The sequence below is a fragment of the Carassius carassius genome, chromosome 44 (genome assembly GCF_963082965.1).
Source record: "Carassius carassius chromosome 44, fCarCar2.1, whole genome shotgun sequence".
In the NCBI taxonomy this organism is placed as follows: domain Eukaryota; kingdom Metazoa; phylum Chordata; class Actinopteri; order Cypriniformes; family Cyprinidae; genus Carassius; species Carassius carassius.
This window is the reverse complement of record NC_081798.1, coordinates 19,551,646-19,567,707: the sequence shown is the minus strand read 5'-3', so window position 1 is coordinate 19,567,707 and position 16,062 is coordinate 19,551,646. Positions and strand designations below refer to the sequence as shown.

The window sequence follows — 16,062 nt, the reverse complement described above, 5'->3', positions numbered from 1 at the left end:
TTCTGGAGGCCTTGCTAAAATACTTTTACCATGTTAAATGCAAGCAAGAAAACCATGCATTTTAAGCCTACACTATTTGTTATTTTTAGACAAAAGGGCAATAAGGTACTTTCCAAAACATCACCCCAAACCACTTATGGTCCTCCGAAGAGTCCATATTATGATTAAGTAAAAGCTTAGCCGGTGGAAATGATATCTGGGAGTGTTATCTGGAAGTGGTTTATTAACCATCATTAACCTACTGTAGTTCCTAACTAAAAGTGTCACATTGTATCAGATCTCAACATGTCAGCGACTATGATAAGAGACCACTCTTATAGTATGTCATTTATTTGTTTCTTTGTTTGTTTTGAAGGGTCACTTATCACTTTACAATATGACTTTTTATATATCTTTGATAACACTTTAATTTAGGGACCAATTCTCACATTTAACTAGTTGCTTATTAACATGCGTTTCACTAGCATATTAACTGTTTATTAGTACTTATACAGCACATATTAATCCCTTATTCTGCATGATAATATTTTAGACCCCTTAATACTACAACATACCTAAACTGTACAACCAGTATACAAACCTATTAAAGGAGTCATACCCTCGTATTACCTTGGATACCTACTGCTGTATTATAGTCTTTCAGGCCCTTCTAAAAAAGAAAAGTGGAAAAAAAATAAACACAGAGCTCCTCAGACCCTTATCTCTGTAGGCATTATTGTCTCACGAGATCTGATGCGATATTTTGGCTGTCGTGGACGGTCATTATAATAACGCAAATGAGGGGCACGTTGATTGGTTGCAGGAAGGAGGGGGGTTGACACCGCAGGTAACGCTTTAGCATATCATTACAAACTGACATCATGGCGCAAGTTGTGAATGAACGCGACCGGCTTCCCGGCCAGTGTATAAGTATGAGGCGCCGTTTAGGGCTTGAATCAAACTTCATTCACGCACACATATGAAACACGCTTGCATATATACTAAGTACTAGTCACACATACATGTATATGAACTCACGCACATAACGTTACTCATATGAGACACGAGCACAGCACACACACACAAATATAAGACGTGAGCACACACACACACAAACTAGACGGGGCCTCATGTAAGCGTTAGGCAACAAATAAACAATAACCGAATTCATGATGATCTCAGTCATTTGTTTTTTGCAAAGTACGTTAGCAGCCATTCCCCATACCTCGAAGCTAATACTTCCGCCAGAATTGTACCTGGACGCGTTCATTGAACGATAATTCATGAACTCGTTCATATTTTGGACTGAACTGAACGTACCGTATTACTGCCTGATGAACGTTACTGTGAAGTCGTTCATTCTGGTGTCTGTGAACGCCACGCTCTCTCAGTTTAACTTCGTTCAGTAGGATGCCAGATTTCTATAAAGCCTTCTAGGCGAAAACACACCTAACACACACCGTAAACCGGCCTTAATATGTAGCGGAAAAAACACCCAATCTGGCAACACCAGACTCTCTTGTTCAAACTCGGTTCATCAAAATGAACAAATCTTTTTTCGAGTCATTTCGTTCATTTAAGGGGCTTTAAATGTTACTATTAACTGGCAAATTCCCCGAACACATCAACCTACGCAATCTTGATCATATTCTGAATTAAGAAATCATTATAATGCAGTCAAAAGTCAGTTTTTGCAGTCCGTTTACAGGGAACATAAATAATTACTTCACCTCCAGTCTTTCGTTTATTTGTCTAGTGACAGACGCAATAGCATACAATAACCGCATTAGCAGTTATGCTGTTTGTTACACACAGTAGAGCAATAAAAACACAGTCTTACCGTTTCAATTGCAGGCAATTTTGTTGGAATGGTGCTTTTCCCGAGCTTCGATGCCAACTTCGCCTGATATTCGCCCCAAATTTGTGAAGGATTTCGGCGTACAATGTTTAGCACAAACACATAACGATAAACCAGTGGAAGGGTTGAAGGAACCGCGTCATTAAAAATGAATTTAATCCACTGGTCTCTGATAGCTAGGTCCGTTCTTGGTAGAGAAAACACATTTACATGTTGATTCTGGCAGTCAACCACAGAGCAACTCACGTGTGCACTAGTTCCAGCGTCTTTCTCGACTGAATATGAGGGGGAGAGTGGAAGGGCGTCAAGACGGGGAAGAAATCAAAATCTCGTATTTGAGTGCGCGTGGGCTATTTTACAAACCCTGAGGTAAACAAACGCTTCACTTTTAAATATCGGCTTCCCGGCCAGTGTATAATCGTTAGGCAATCATAACATACATTGATTCTCGTGGAAAAGTGAAAATTGTGGGTCATGACTCCTTTAATAAGAAGAAAATTAGGAGTTTATTAAGGCAAAACTAACAGTAAATATATTAACTGAAACACAGAACAAAACAAACAGAACCAAAACACTTCCATCTTCATTGCAATACAGGTAAGTCCCAGATGTGCAATGGGAAAGGTTTTCTTATTTTCTAAAGAAACATTTTTCATTTGGATCCCATTTTCCCTCAGCCGTTCCACCTCTGTTATTAAGATGAGGCTCATCCAATCTGCCACAACCAAAGGAAACTTCTGATTAACAGGTGCTGCTGGACTAGGCAGACAGTGCATTTAAGCTTCTTTTAATTGAAAAACTCTTACAATGTAGCCTATATCACCTGTGTTTGAACACCAGCGTGCTGAGCGTCTGTATAGAAATCTTATTTAGATCTAATTTTCTGATCAGCACTGGCTTACCAGTAAAACTGTCAGGACGCTCTAAAGTTATCACACCATCATCTCATTCGTAGCCGTAAGAATCATCATGCAGAGAAAATATCAAAGGACGGAACGCAGATATAGTCGTCTTTTTAAAAAATGCAGGCCTACAGTCGAGGACGCGGTTTAGGTCTACAGCGCAGACTTTCAATAAGAGCAATGGAACATAATGGTTTTGATTGCAATGTACTCTGATTTGTGCGTATCAAAAGCAGCGGGTCTTGCAGCCTCTGAATGCCCCCTCAAGATCATCGTATTTGCTATTCTTATTTCCAACAGATTCTCCTGGCGGGTAGCTAGGTAGATAATGAACAATACTGTTGCCTCTATGGAAATTCGTGGAGTATTTATGACAAAATCAATCAGCTATTTAATGTGGCACTGAGATGACTTGGCTTGCATGTCTGCTGTGTTCCAAGATTTAGCATGTAGCATGTTTAAAGATTACGCTTACAGCTTATCTGTGGCATGTGGTGATTCTGATCTTGGATTCTATGAAGGAGTGCAAATTTTTCTGACTTGAAGTCCAAAAGCATGAAGGCTAACAGACTAGAAAGGGTTATCACATCAACAATCAGCCAAAGCTGTACATGGAATGATTGCTTATGAGGGCCAATGTATCAAAGGCTGACCTTTGAAGTGAAGGCAGTCCTAAAGGTTGACCTGTGACACCAGTGTCATAATGTATTGCATCTTTAACACTAGCACTATGCAAACAAATAAGACACATCAATTTTATAAGGATGGTCAAGACTTTTCAAACATTTATTCACCAAATGAAAGGAAAACATTATGCAGCGTCCAGGAAAAGAATAACAATGTAAAAAAAAAAATGTTTCTTTATACCTAAATTTTAAATTGTATCTACTGTAAGACTATTTTCACCTCACAAAAAATTAGGATACAAAAAGGTTAATCTAGGTTAATCTTTCTAGACATCTCAGATTCCCATTTCACATTATTCAAAATAAATTATTTAAATCATTACCTATTAATCTGCATAAAAAATAAGAATTTGTATTTAGTAATATATTAAGATATAAATTAATTAATCCTGTTCATCCCATGAGAGACATAAGGCGGCAAAATATAAATTGCAACATTCTTATTTTTTAATTTAATTTAATTGGGAATAACAATCAAATGTAAAGTACAACACACTGATACATTAAAGGTGCCCAAGAATGTGTTGAAATAATATTTTAAATTTGTCTCTGATATCTACAAAGAGCTTATGTGGCTTATTTAAGGGCATTTAAAATGTCTAATTGGTTTTACAGGTCCATTTTCAACCCTAGAAATTGGCCCTAGAATGAAATTGTCTGTTTTTACCTTATTTGGAAGGGTCATGAATAGTAATGAGGAGTTCTGCTCTGATTGGCTGTTTCACTGCGGGCTCATCACAGTAGCTCAGAGTGACAACAAACAGGTCCAGCGTGACAATGGAGAGATTAGGCGTTCAACTGTACATGTTTGAGCCTGTTTAATGAAGATGCCGATTTTTAGGAACAACCAGTTGTTTTAAGATTGGAAATTGGACTTGTTATTATGACGAATCTGTTATGTACTGCGTTTTCGTTCTTCATGTTTTGATGTGTACTGCTCACACAAATGTAGCAAATAGTCTTTATAAGCTTTCCAATGAAAAACAGCGATCTGTCGTCGATGTTTAGATTTTTATTATGATATATAGTTTGTCAAGAATAAATTTGTCCCGTTTCATTTAATCTATTCGTAAACATTGACACTTGCGAGTTGAGAGGTGTTGAGGACGCCCGAATTTGGGTGCAGGCTAACAGGTTAAAACAAAAACCATGGAAACAAACAAGGCAGTAGAACTGAAACACAGAAAACTAAGCTAAAACAGATCATACATGTGACAGTTTGCCCTCGCCCAGAATGGTGCATCCTCGCACTGACAAAGAGCCAACAGAGGAGGGAGATAGGGCTGGAGATAGGGCTGACAACACCAGGGGGCAAACTGACGGAGATGACGCTGGTGGAGTAGAAACCCAGGATGGAGCAGAGTAGCCGCAGAGCCAGGTTGACAAATAGGATCTGGAGGGCCAAGGAGGAGCAGAAGGATCAAGTGACTGAGGCGGCGGCAAGGCTCTGGAAGACCACAGTGGAGCCGGAGAGACTGAGAAATGGAGCAGGAGGGAAGGAGGAGTCTGACAGAGCCAGAGGGATGGAGTGACGAGGCGAAACCAGAGGAGTGGAGTCCCGAGGCGGCGGATGGACGACGACTGACCAAGGTGGAGCTGGAGGGACGAGGGAGCCCAGTGGAGCTGGAGGGATGACGGGCTAACCTCTGACCTCCAGGAGTACTCGGAGACTGTCACTGCCTACATCAACAAGTGTATTGATGATGTAACGGTCACAAAAACCATCACTGTCCGGGCCAACCAGAAGCCGTGGATGACAGGGGAGGTCTACAGACTCCTGAAGACACGAAACGCTGCCTTCAGAGCTGGAGATGAGGTGGGCCTGAGCACAGCCAGGGCCAACCTGTCCCGCAGCATCAGAGAGGCTAAGAAACAGGAGGATAGCTCATCAATTCAGCGACAGCAGAGACACTAGGAACCTGTGGCAGGGGATAGAGACTATTGCGGACTACAAGCCCCCACCACGGACCGTCCTGTTGCACTTACTCTCATCCTCATGAAGTGCTTTGAATGGCTGGTCATGCACCACATCAAGTCTGCCCCCCCCCCCCCTCCCTGGACCCCTTTCCAGTTTGCATATCGGTCCAACCGCTCGACCGATGATGCCATCTCCACTACCCTCCACTCAACACTCACACATCTGGACAAAAAGGACTCATATGTCAGAATGCTGTTCATTGACTTCAGTTCAGCATTCGCAATCAACCCTCAACAGCTTATTTACAAACTGATCCAGCTGGGGCTCAACACTTCGCTGTGCAACTGGCTGTTGGACTTTCTGACTGGAAGACCTCAGGCAGTACAGGTCGGCAGCTACACATCCAGCACCATCATACTGAACACTGGGGCCCCCCAAGGATGTGTGCTGAGCCCCCTCCTCTTCACTCTGCTGACCCATGACTGCACACCATCACACAACTCCAACCTCTTTATTAAGTTTGCAGATGACACGACTGTGGTGGGTGTCATTAGCAACATAGATGAGACAAACTACAGGAGCGAGGTGAGCCGCCTGGCCAAGTGGTGCAGTGACAACAATCTCTCTCTGAACGTGGAGAAGATGAAGGAGATTGTTGTTGACTTCAGGAGAGCGCACACTCAGCACGTTCCTCTGACCATCAACGGTGCGACTGTGGAGGGAGTGAGCAGCACCAAGTACCTGGGTGTGCACAGAGGATCACAGAGGACCTCTCCTGGACTGAAAACACAGCAGCATTGGCCAAGAAATCACAACAGTGTCTCTACTTCCTCCGCAAACTGAGTAGAGCCAGAGCCCCACTCACCATCATGTACAGAGGCACCATCGAGAGCATCCTGTCGAGCTGCATCACTGTGTGGTATGGTGCCTGCAACGAGTCCTGACAAAAGACTTTGCAACGCATAGTGAGAGCAGCTGAGAAGATCATTGGTGTCTCTCTCCCCTCTCCCCTCCCTCCAGCACATTTACGGAGCACGTCTCACCCGCAAAGCCCTCTGCATCGTAGGTGATCCCACCGACCCATCACACAGCTTCTTCAGCCAGCTACCATCAGGGAGGAGACTGCGGAGTCTCCAGGCCAGGACCAGCAGACTGAAGGACAGCTTCATCCACCAGGCTGTCAAGAAGCTGAACTCACTCCCTAACTTGCCCCCCCTCCCCTCTTCTGCCCCAGGCACCACTGAACTATGAACCCCCCCCTCCCCACACTAATATACGATGGCATGCACCAGTCACTTTGTGCAGCATTGGTCTGCTCACTACCTCATTCTCCATGGAACTGACATCATTCCACTACCTCATCAGTCAGTTAAATAAAATAACTGCTCTTGAGCCCTTTGTCACTTTAATCAGACTTAATAAGCTTTTGTTTTTGCACTGAAAAACCTTTTATCTGCACTGTTGTTCGCTTCATTGAGTTACACTCTATCTGCCTTTTGCCTTGCGCTGCTTTATTTAACTTAATTTTATTATGTCTTTTTTAACATTCCCTTATTGTATAGTTGTATCTACATTTTATATTTTGATCTAGATTTTTAGGCTTTAATGTTAAAGTTGAGAGAATAACGCAATTTCGATTCTCTGTATGTATGTACTGTACATGTGGAAGAATTGACAATAAAGCAGACTTGAACTTGAACTCTTTAAATGCGGCAGGCTCAGGCTCTGTCCTCCTGGAGATGTCCTCCTCGGCGGGGCGGATGGAGAAATACAGTCCATTTCTCTCCAGCCGCACTCCACAGAAGCTGCAAAATTCTCCTTGAGTCCGTTCACTAACAGGCATGCTTTACACCTCTCGCTCAGGGTGGTGGTATAGAATACTGGGAACTGTGTAAGGCACCCCAGATCTAAAAAGTCCCTGGTATGGTCATCCAGCGAGCGGTCCTGTTTCTCCAGGCACAGGAGTTGAACTGCTAGGATAGCCATTCCAGGAGAGAGAGAGAAAAGAAAAAAAGGACTCTTACTCACGTTGTAGGTCTGCTATTCTGTCATGTGTTGGTGTGCAAAACAAAGCGCAAAACAAAGGAGTATAATCCAAAGAGTTATTTTAATAATCCACAGGAGAGAATAGGCACAAACAAACACAAATCCAAATGACAACAGACAAAGGAACATAAGGGAACACAGACTTAAGTAATTGAAACTTAAATGGGAGAACTAAAACAGGTGTGGAGCTAATTATATAAAAAAATGTAAGTACATAGTAGTTAAAGCAAACTAATATAAAGTGGGACCCAATTTTTTAAAGTGGGATTCCATTTTTGTAAAACAGTAAAACATGATCCAGGCATGTTCTTTGACAGTATTTTTTAGATTTACCCAAGGAATAGCACAAACATTTTGATAAGGCATTTTGCCTCAGAAAGCATAAGCACTTCAATCAAATCTAGAAGGAAACTTTGTCTGCTCATGCCCTACTATCCATCTTATCACCTTGTAGTTGTAGCCACACTGGGTGGTACATTATAATTAACTCAAATGATATATAGGGAATTTTAATAATTAATCAGGAATATGATTAATATATATATTAATATATATATATATATATATATTAATATATATGTATATTAATATATATATATATATATATATATATATATATATATATATATATATCATATGACAGTTACATTCAAATTATTGAAGATGAAAAATAGGTCAATTGTATTTATCAATAACTCATTACAAGGCACTGTAATTTACTCATTAATGTCAATATTCCATTCTTCATGTCAATTATAGTGATATCTCTTACTGTAAATTACCGCAAATCACAGTGGTTTGTCGAGCAAACGGCCGTAAGATTAACTTTTAACTTTCAATAAAGTTATCACTTCTTATAATTCAAGGAAAAATATTCTCTGGCCATGAAAACATTATCCTATCATTATGAAATTTCGGTTACTAAAAAGTAAAGAGCTTGTAGCTAAAGATCAGACATTTCATTGACTCGTGATGTGATCGTTTCAGACAGAGGCAATCATGAATGTATATTGGTTTTTAATAATTGAACTAATAATACATCAAACTACAAATCACACAGAGTAAATACGCGTACGACAATACAGACAGTAACTTTGTACAAGACATAACGGAATCCAAATGAGGGAGAGAGAGAGAGAGAGAGAATGAGTGAGAGAGGATGAGACAGCATACATATATGCTGCACCATTCTCCATAGAGAATGATACTTGCATGTGGTCTCTGTGACTCGCCAGACCAGCGTGCGTGTGAGCGTGGTCCTTTATAGCTAGGCATGTTCTTTCATGTCTTCCGGGGCTGCTGCGGAATCTTGCGGTATTTGAAAGGTCCAACAAACGTAATGATTCAGAATTCGCCTTCCTCGTGTAGAGAGGAGATGAAAGCTCCCAAGGGAGCCATGAGAACGGCTGTTCTCTCAGCCGCCGTGTTGAGAGGGACCAGGTAGGGACAAGAGAGCGAAGAAGAGCAAGAAGAAGAGAAGACCGGGAGGAACTTCCTGGGTCAGTTCTTATGGCTTGACTCGTTCACGCCTCTGTTTGCGTGAACAACCAATGAACGTCCGCGATCTGAAGTGGGAAAAAACGTTCCTTTGTCTCTGTGGAACCACCCACTCTAATAAGTTATGGCTTATCAGATTTCAGCAGTGATATTCTAGCAAGTTCGTAATTCGAGATTAATACATTTTTCATTAATTTCCTTTATATAAGTGAGTCCGTCAAAGCATGACGATTAAACAGATATCAAAAATAACATATATAACTGATAGAAACATGACGTTACATTCATATGCAGAATTACACACATTTAAAGTTTGATTAACACACGATAAACATTATACTCCAATTTGATTATAGAAAACATCTAATGCACCAAAAAGGCAACACAGTCAATATGTTTAGAAATACGTTTTAAAAAGGTACCAGTGATCTGGCTTTGCTGTTCTGTCAGTTAGGTCATAAAGTTTTACGACCTGGTCAGGGGGGTAGGGTTACAACTCATGATTCTATTTGAGAGCATTAAAATTAGGAGAAACATTTCCAATTTACAAGTCAGCAACTTATAATCCTCGCATAACAGGATTGACCATTCTATGCAACACACAAACCTATTCAAAATACATATTATTAAGGACTTACAGAAAGAGCGTAAAGAAAAGTTTGTGTGTGTGTTTAGGAATGTGGGTGTTTTGTTTGTTCTTTGACGCTCGCGCGGGTTTGCCTGGACAGTCTCAATAGGTATAATTACTGTCACCAACGCAAGGATGTTGCCGACATCGCGGCGCTCCAAATGGTGAATTATGTTGGAGGATGTTGTAAAACGAAGGTCCTTGTTTACTCACGTTCTGGTCTTTGAGTGCAGAATGTGTTAGAGAGTCAGAATTCATTAATATGGAACAGATGGCTGAAATACCATCAGTTCATTAGTGTTACATAGTCCAAAGTTGACAGGCACGTGCACACATTGACATCAAAGAGAGCTTGAGCACCTGCCCTTTTTCTCCCTCAAGAGAAAGTTCCCTTTTTTCAGGGGAGTGTTTAATTATTTTATTTTTTTTATTATTATTTTAAATAAATGAATAGATGTATATATGTGTTTGCGTGTGTGCATTTCTGTTTGCACACAGCTTTCCCTGTCAAACTATTTAAAAAAAATGTAATATCAGGTAGGGTTGAGAAATGTCTTTCTTCGTCTCTGCAGTACAGCAGTGTAGCACACATTGATCGGCACAAACACAATACAGAGCAAAGACCCACAGAAGTGAAGCCCTCCCTCCCTTTTCAGTTGTGTTTGTCTTGGTGTGGAGATGAATGGTTATGAACAAAAGACTAAGCTACCTGTGCCTTGAATTTACAGCTAATTACCCAAAAGACAAAGGGCAATTATAATTAATTTGTCTTGCTAACATCCATGACTCATGAGAGCTAAGATGTAAGTTAGCTAAAGTTTAGCTAAGGCAATAAAAAGTCTAGTCAGTTAGACCAGCTAGTGCATCTTCTTTTACGGCATGATTCAGTTTATTAAAATGCATTTAGAATGATCACACAATTCAAGATATTGGGGCAGAAATGTTAATATTTATATCCTTTCATATAGTTAATAAGTATCACGCGAAGACTGACATTTGTGTCCAACAAAAAGCTGCATGGTTACAAATATGATATTGATTTTAAACAGCAGTTCAATAAACAAGAATTTAATATTGAGATACTTACATTTTAGACACAATATTGACTGTTTTTGCTCAATTTCACCTACAAATATAATTCCAATGTGCATCTCTAAGCAACATGACAGTGTTTTGTACCTGAATGAATCAGCCATTTAAAGGATCACTTCTACCCTTTGCATTTAGCTTTGTATTGTTAGAAACCCAGTCATATACAGTGTTGGGGAGTAACTAGTTACATGTAACGGCGTTACGTAATTTAATTACAAAGTTATTGTAACTGTAATTAGTTACAGTTACTACGAAAAAATGAGTAATTAAATTACAGTTACTTATGAAATTTTTAACGATTACAAAGGGGATTACATTTGAATGTTTACACACATCCACATACAGATTTAACTGATTTATTTCCCAAATTGCACTGACTATTCTGAGACATACCGCCCTAATAATTTCCGGGATGCGGAAACACACTCTGGTTCATAGAATCCAGTCATAAAAACGGAATGCCTAACGCGGACGCAATATGACACATTTTGGATGACTAAATCAAAAGTAGGTCAGTACACTTGAATCAAAACATGACATCGACTAGTGTCTGTGAATATTAAGCCACAAAAATGCAATATATGACTTGCACATTCTGCGTGTCTGTGGAAATCAGGCGCGGACTGGACACCGGGAGAACCGGGACAATTCCCGGTGGCCTGGCAGCCGATTTTGCCCCACTATTTAATATCATTATTGTATAATTGCCTGCCGAATGTACTAAAGCGATAATTTGCGAATCCGCCATTTGAGAATTAAATCTCTAATAAATCCTGAATTGTTAGGCATGACTCGCGCGCTCTTCGCGCCTCCGCCAAACGGTTTGGATCAGACTCCGAGTAATCAATGCGAGAGAGAGAGAGAGAGAGAGAGAGAGAGGACTGCTGGAGCAGAGAAGCAGAACTATACTGTTCAGGGTTTCAGGTCAGTTTCATCTGTAAAGATGCTTTTTTGTCTTTGTTTTTTTATTTAATTAATCAAGCAGCAGCACGTTGCTCATCAGTCATCACTCAAAATACTATATAAAGGACGTCATTATTATCTGTTGTAATGTTACAGTAGTAATTTAGCTGAAAAAAATTCAGATTTTTTTATAGGTTTAGGGGGAGCTACGACAGACAACAACACAACCCTTACGAAAATTAACATTTTAATATTTATCTATAAATCCAGAGAAAATGGTTACTATTGTTTAACTGTGATAACCAAAAATTTAAAATTATTTTACAAATGCATTTATTTAAAAATAAATACAAATCCATTTGCAAAAAAAAAAAAAATTAAACAAGGTTGTTTTACTTTTATATAGGCTAATAAAAGCATGGTTAATTTTTGTAAGGGAAAAATATGACTCGTGTACAGTATTAGGATTTTTCTATAAAGATATTGTAGTATTGTAGAGTATTGTATTGTAAAGTATAGTTTTGTTCAATCTTGAGTATTAAAGTCACGAGAGAGATGCATAACAGGGCAAAATAAAGAAACTGAAGAGAAAAATGGAAGTGAAGGTGCAGTTCAGGAGAGAACTTTTAATTATTTTGCATGTCCCCAAATTAAAGATTTAAAATAGATAAAAATCGTTAGATAAAATGTATGAGTTTGAATTTCCCAGTCTGAATTTTTTTCCATGGTTTTTTTCCATGGTTTTTATTTCCAAAGACATGGTTTCATTTACTACACATAGGCCTACTGAAGCTCGCAGTGTTTTCAACCCCTGCCGCCTCAATATAGGAGTAAACGAGCACATAAACACAATTTCTAGAACTGCTCTGTGTCACTTCATGTGCATTTTACTTATTTTGAGAAAACTATCATCATATACAAAGAGACAGCAAAAACACCAATGTTTCAGGAGTTTATTACACAGAGTACGTCACATGCTTATTAGATAACTGTATTTAAGTTGATGTATATTCTTTTATTTATTATTCTTTAATTTTCACAAATTTAGAAAAGTAATCAAAAAGTACTCAAAAGTAATTAGTTACATTACTTTAATAAAGTAATTGAAAAGGTTACACTACTATTACATTTCCAAAGTAACCTTCCCAACACTGGTCATATATTATAATGATCATGGATTTTTCCTTTGTTTTTCCCTGAGTTGGGAGAAATAAGGATTTAAGTGTTTTACTTCCTGCTTATTATGACGTAAAAATCGTCATTTTGCGTCATAATAAGCAGGAAGTCAAAATTCATTGAAAAGTGTAGAGACTACAGACACTAGCTTATTATTATTCCAGGGGATGGGACCCACTCACCCTACAGGCCTATTACAGATCAGTGGGTGGGACTAAACTTACAGAAACGAAAATGAAAATCCGCCATATTGTTTGGAAGCTATGTAGCTAAGCTAACAAGCGCTTATGGAGTCAGATTTACGAGAATGGCTGGAGGAACAACTCATGATACGGAAGAAGAGGATTTTCAAAGTCTGTTGCTCGAAACAGATGTTCGTGGCTATCTATACGAGCCACAATATAGCGCAGAGCAGCTGAGGCTGATGGAGGAACAGGAGGCGGCGGCTGCAGCCGAGGCCGGAGACCTGCCTGTCGCGTCCGAGGAGCCCGGGCGTGCTCGAGCTGGTGCGGACCGGTGGTGCCTGTGCTCTCGTTGTGGGCCTGCGGACACAGAGCTTGAGTCCGTCTGCTGCAAGAATTTGAAAGATGCCAATTTCTCCTCGAAGAAATGTCTGAGGCAGACAAGGACACGGATGTTTGCGTTGTGAACCATCCTAGTTTCGCCCCGCATATGGACAGAGGCGTCCTGGAGACATACTTCAGAATTCCGAAGGTAAACTGGAAACGCCACCCAAAGCCTGCAGGGACAAATGGACGTCTAACTGTAAAATAAGTGTTTCAATTTTATTTATTATTCATTTCGTGAAATGTACACAATTTCTTCAAGCATTATTATCACGAAATGATTCCCGGTTAATAAGTTACGTAACGTCAACTGTAAACTGTTTGTGCAGTACCTTTTTTAATGCACAAAAAGCTTACTGTGGCATTGTTTACTACTGTGGCACGTAAATACCATACATCGCTAACTGTGTCCTCAATGTCTTGTAGACAATATCACCTAACAGCCTAACAGCGGTGTTCTGGATTAGTGGGAGTGGCTTATGGAGCTGTGCAAATGTGTTGCATTGTGGGAGTTGTGGTTTTACATACAAATGAGCCCTAAAGTTACTTTCTGTAATAACTCGGTCAAAAAGGCACCAAATTCGAAAGTTTTAATAGATTTCGACTACATATATGACCCACTTTCAATGAAGATCAATGTTCCCACGGGTGAAATGCTCCTTTAAATGAATCAGTTCAATCGCAATGACTCACTTTTTAACAGTGACTTGCTGCCACCTGCTGGCAGTTTTAACTTCACATTTAAAGTATCTTTTCATTAAAATAAAATAAAATAAATAATATTTATTTCCAATATCATTATTCCATGTTTTATGTTTAAAATATAAAAACTGTATTAATGCATTTGTAACTGCAGGTTAAATGCATTCATGTCCTGCATTAAACAGTGTATAAATGCATCTAAATGCCCCTTCGAATGCAGCTTCTGTGTTTTCTCTGAACTATTATTCTAATTGACTGATTCAATTTAAGAATTTGACTGAAAAGATTATGCACACTTTAGAAATGGCACTATAAATGTAAAAATGTGACAAAATTTTTTTTTAACTTATTGGAAAATATTACCGTGAAATGATCACCACACAGAATATGAAGAATATCAAAAACTTTAGGAGCCAGCTGTCCATGGTAGTCCTTAAGATATAAGCACAATCAATTCAGAAAAATATAATCTAATTATTGTTTTCGTTATAAAATCCCAGAAAATATTGAGATATATTTTTTGTCATGTTGCACACCCCTAAAATATTTAACGATTTGATTAGAAAAAAAATAAAAATAAATGAGAAGTGCCCTTTTTTTCCACTTGAGCCCCTGCCCCTCAAAATGTCTGTACATATCCCTGAAGGTTGATATGACCGGGGTAAAAGTGGAAGGTAAGTGCCAAACTCTCAAGAAATGCCTCATTTGGTGTGCATCTCTGATCACCTCTGTCAGTCAAAATCCAGCTCCTGGCCTTTTGTGGCTTAGCTTCTAAGCCTGGTAGACCACGTTTTTTTTACTAACAGGAGAAAAGGTGAAAGTGGGTCACTTAAAACCAGTTGCTTTGGGCAGATGGCACTTGTTAGCCTTGGATGGCTGCTCATCAAGGAGAAGGTAAACTCCGATTTCAAGGCTAAGGCTGCTGCATGGGCAACAGCTGATTCTCCATATTACCCTGCCCAGGCCTTGTGGCTCCACTGGGGAGGACACTCAAGCAACGCTGCAAGGTGTCCGCACAACACGGGAAGTGGCAGTTACCGGTGATAAACTCATCTGATTGGTATAGGAAATTAGGGCCAGGGGCCATTTCCAATGGTGGGAGAGATCATCACATCTCGTTGGACAGCTACCACCCACCCAAGCTGGGCAGCCCCCAGCCAGAAAGGTTCTGTAGCTTAGAGAGCCATCTAAACAAGTGGGCCACATCTTCTGCACCAGGCAAAAATACTCTAAGATAGAAGACCTCAGCTCTTCATTTCACAAGCTGGAACGTCAGGACCTTGTGCCCTGGTTTTATTGCTGACCTGCAGCTGGTTGGCGAACTGGTTGAACTCAAGAATGCAATCATCGACAGGGAACTCTCTCACCTTAACGCTAATGTACAGGTGACATGACTGGCTGACAGTGGTAACATCAGGGAAGCAAACTATATCTTCTTTTAGCAAGGGAAGATACTTGCACTCTGCCTGTCAACATCCTCTGGCCCAGCAAATATCATCAGCGTGTATGCTCCAACTCTCTGCTCCACCTCAAAGGAGAAAGACCAGTTCTATGAGGCACTGGATGAAACAATTTTCAGAATCCCTGGCACTTGAGGAAGAACACCAAGATTGCTCCACTCAAGTCCAGAACAGGCAAAGTCATCACAGATCTAGAGAAGCAGTTGCAGGGCTGGGAACTGTATCTCATACTGAATGCAACTCAGAACATTATCAACTGTAGACATTAATCTTTTAACTATGCCAGCTGCAGAAGAAGTGTCGAGAAGTGGCCGCTCTATGTTGCTTTCACCTTACGAAGGTGTTCGATCAGGTTAGCAGAAGTGGTCTATTCAGGCTTCCGCAGATGATCGGCTCCCCCTACAACTGCTGGCTGTCATCACCTCATTTCATGATAACATGCGCAGCACGGTTTGTATCAAGGGTGTAACATCTGTGTCCTCTGTTTTCAGTAGCGGAGTCAAACAAGGTTGTGTCCTCGTGCCGATGCTCTTCAGCATATTCTCAATGCTCTTCAGCATCTTCCCAATGCTCTTCCAGTATGCCTTTAAGGACTGCAGCAAGGGAGTTTATATCCACACCAGGGCTGTCGGCAAGCTATTCAACATCG

General features: G+C 40.2%; 1 protein-coding gene across 3 annotated transcripts in view; it reads right to left on the bottom strand.

The window, feature by feature from the left end:
* fhit (fragile histidine triad diadenosine triphosphatase) overlaps nucleotides 1–16,062 on the bottom strand; it is a 321,635-nt gene that overhangs the window by 227,506 nt on the left and 78,067 nt on the right. The window lies entirely within an intron of this gene.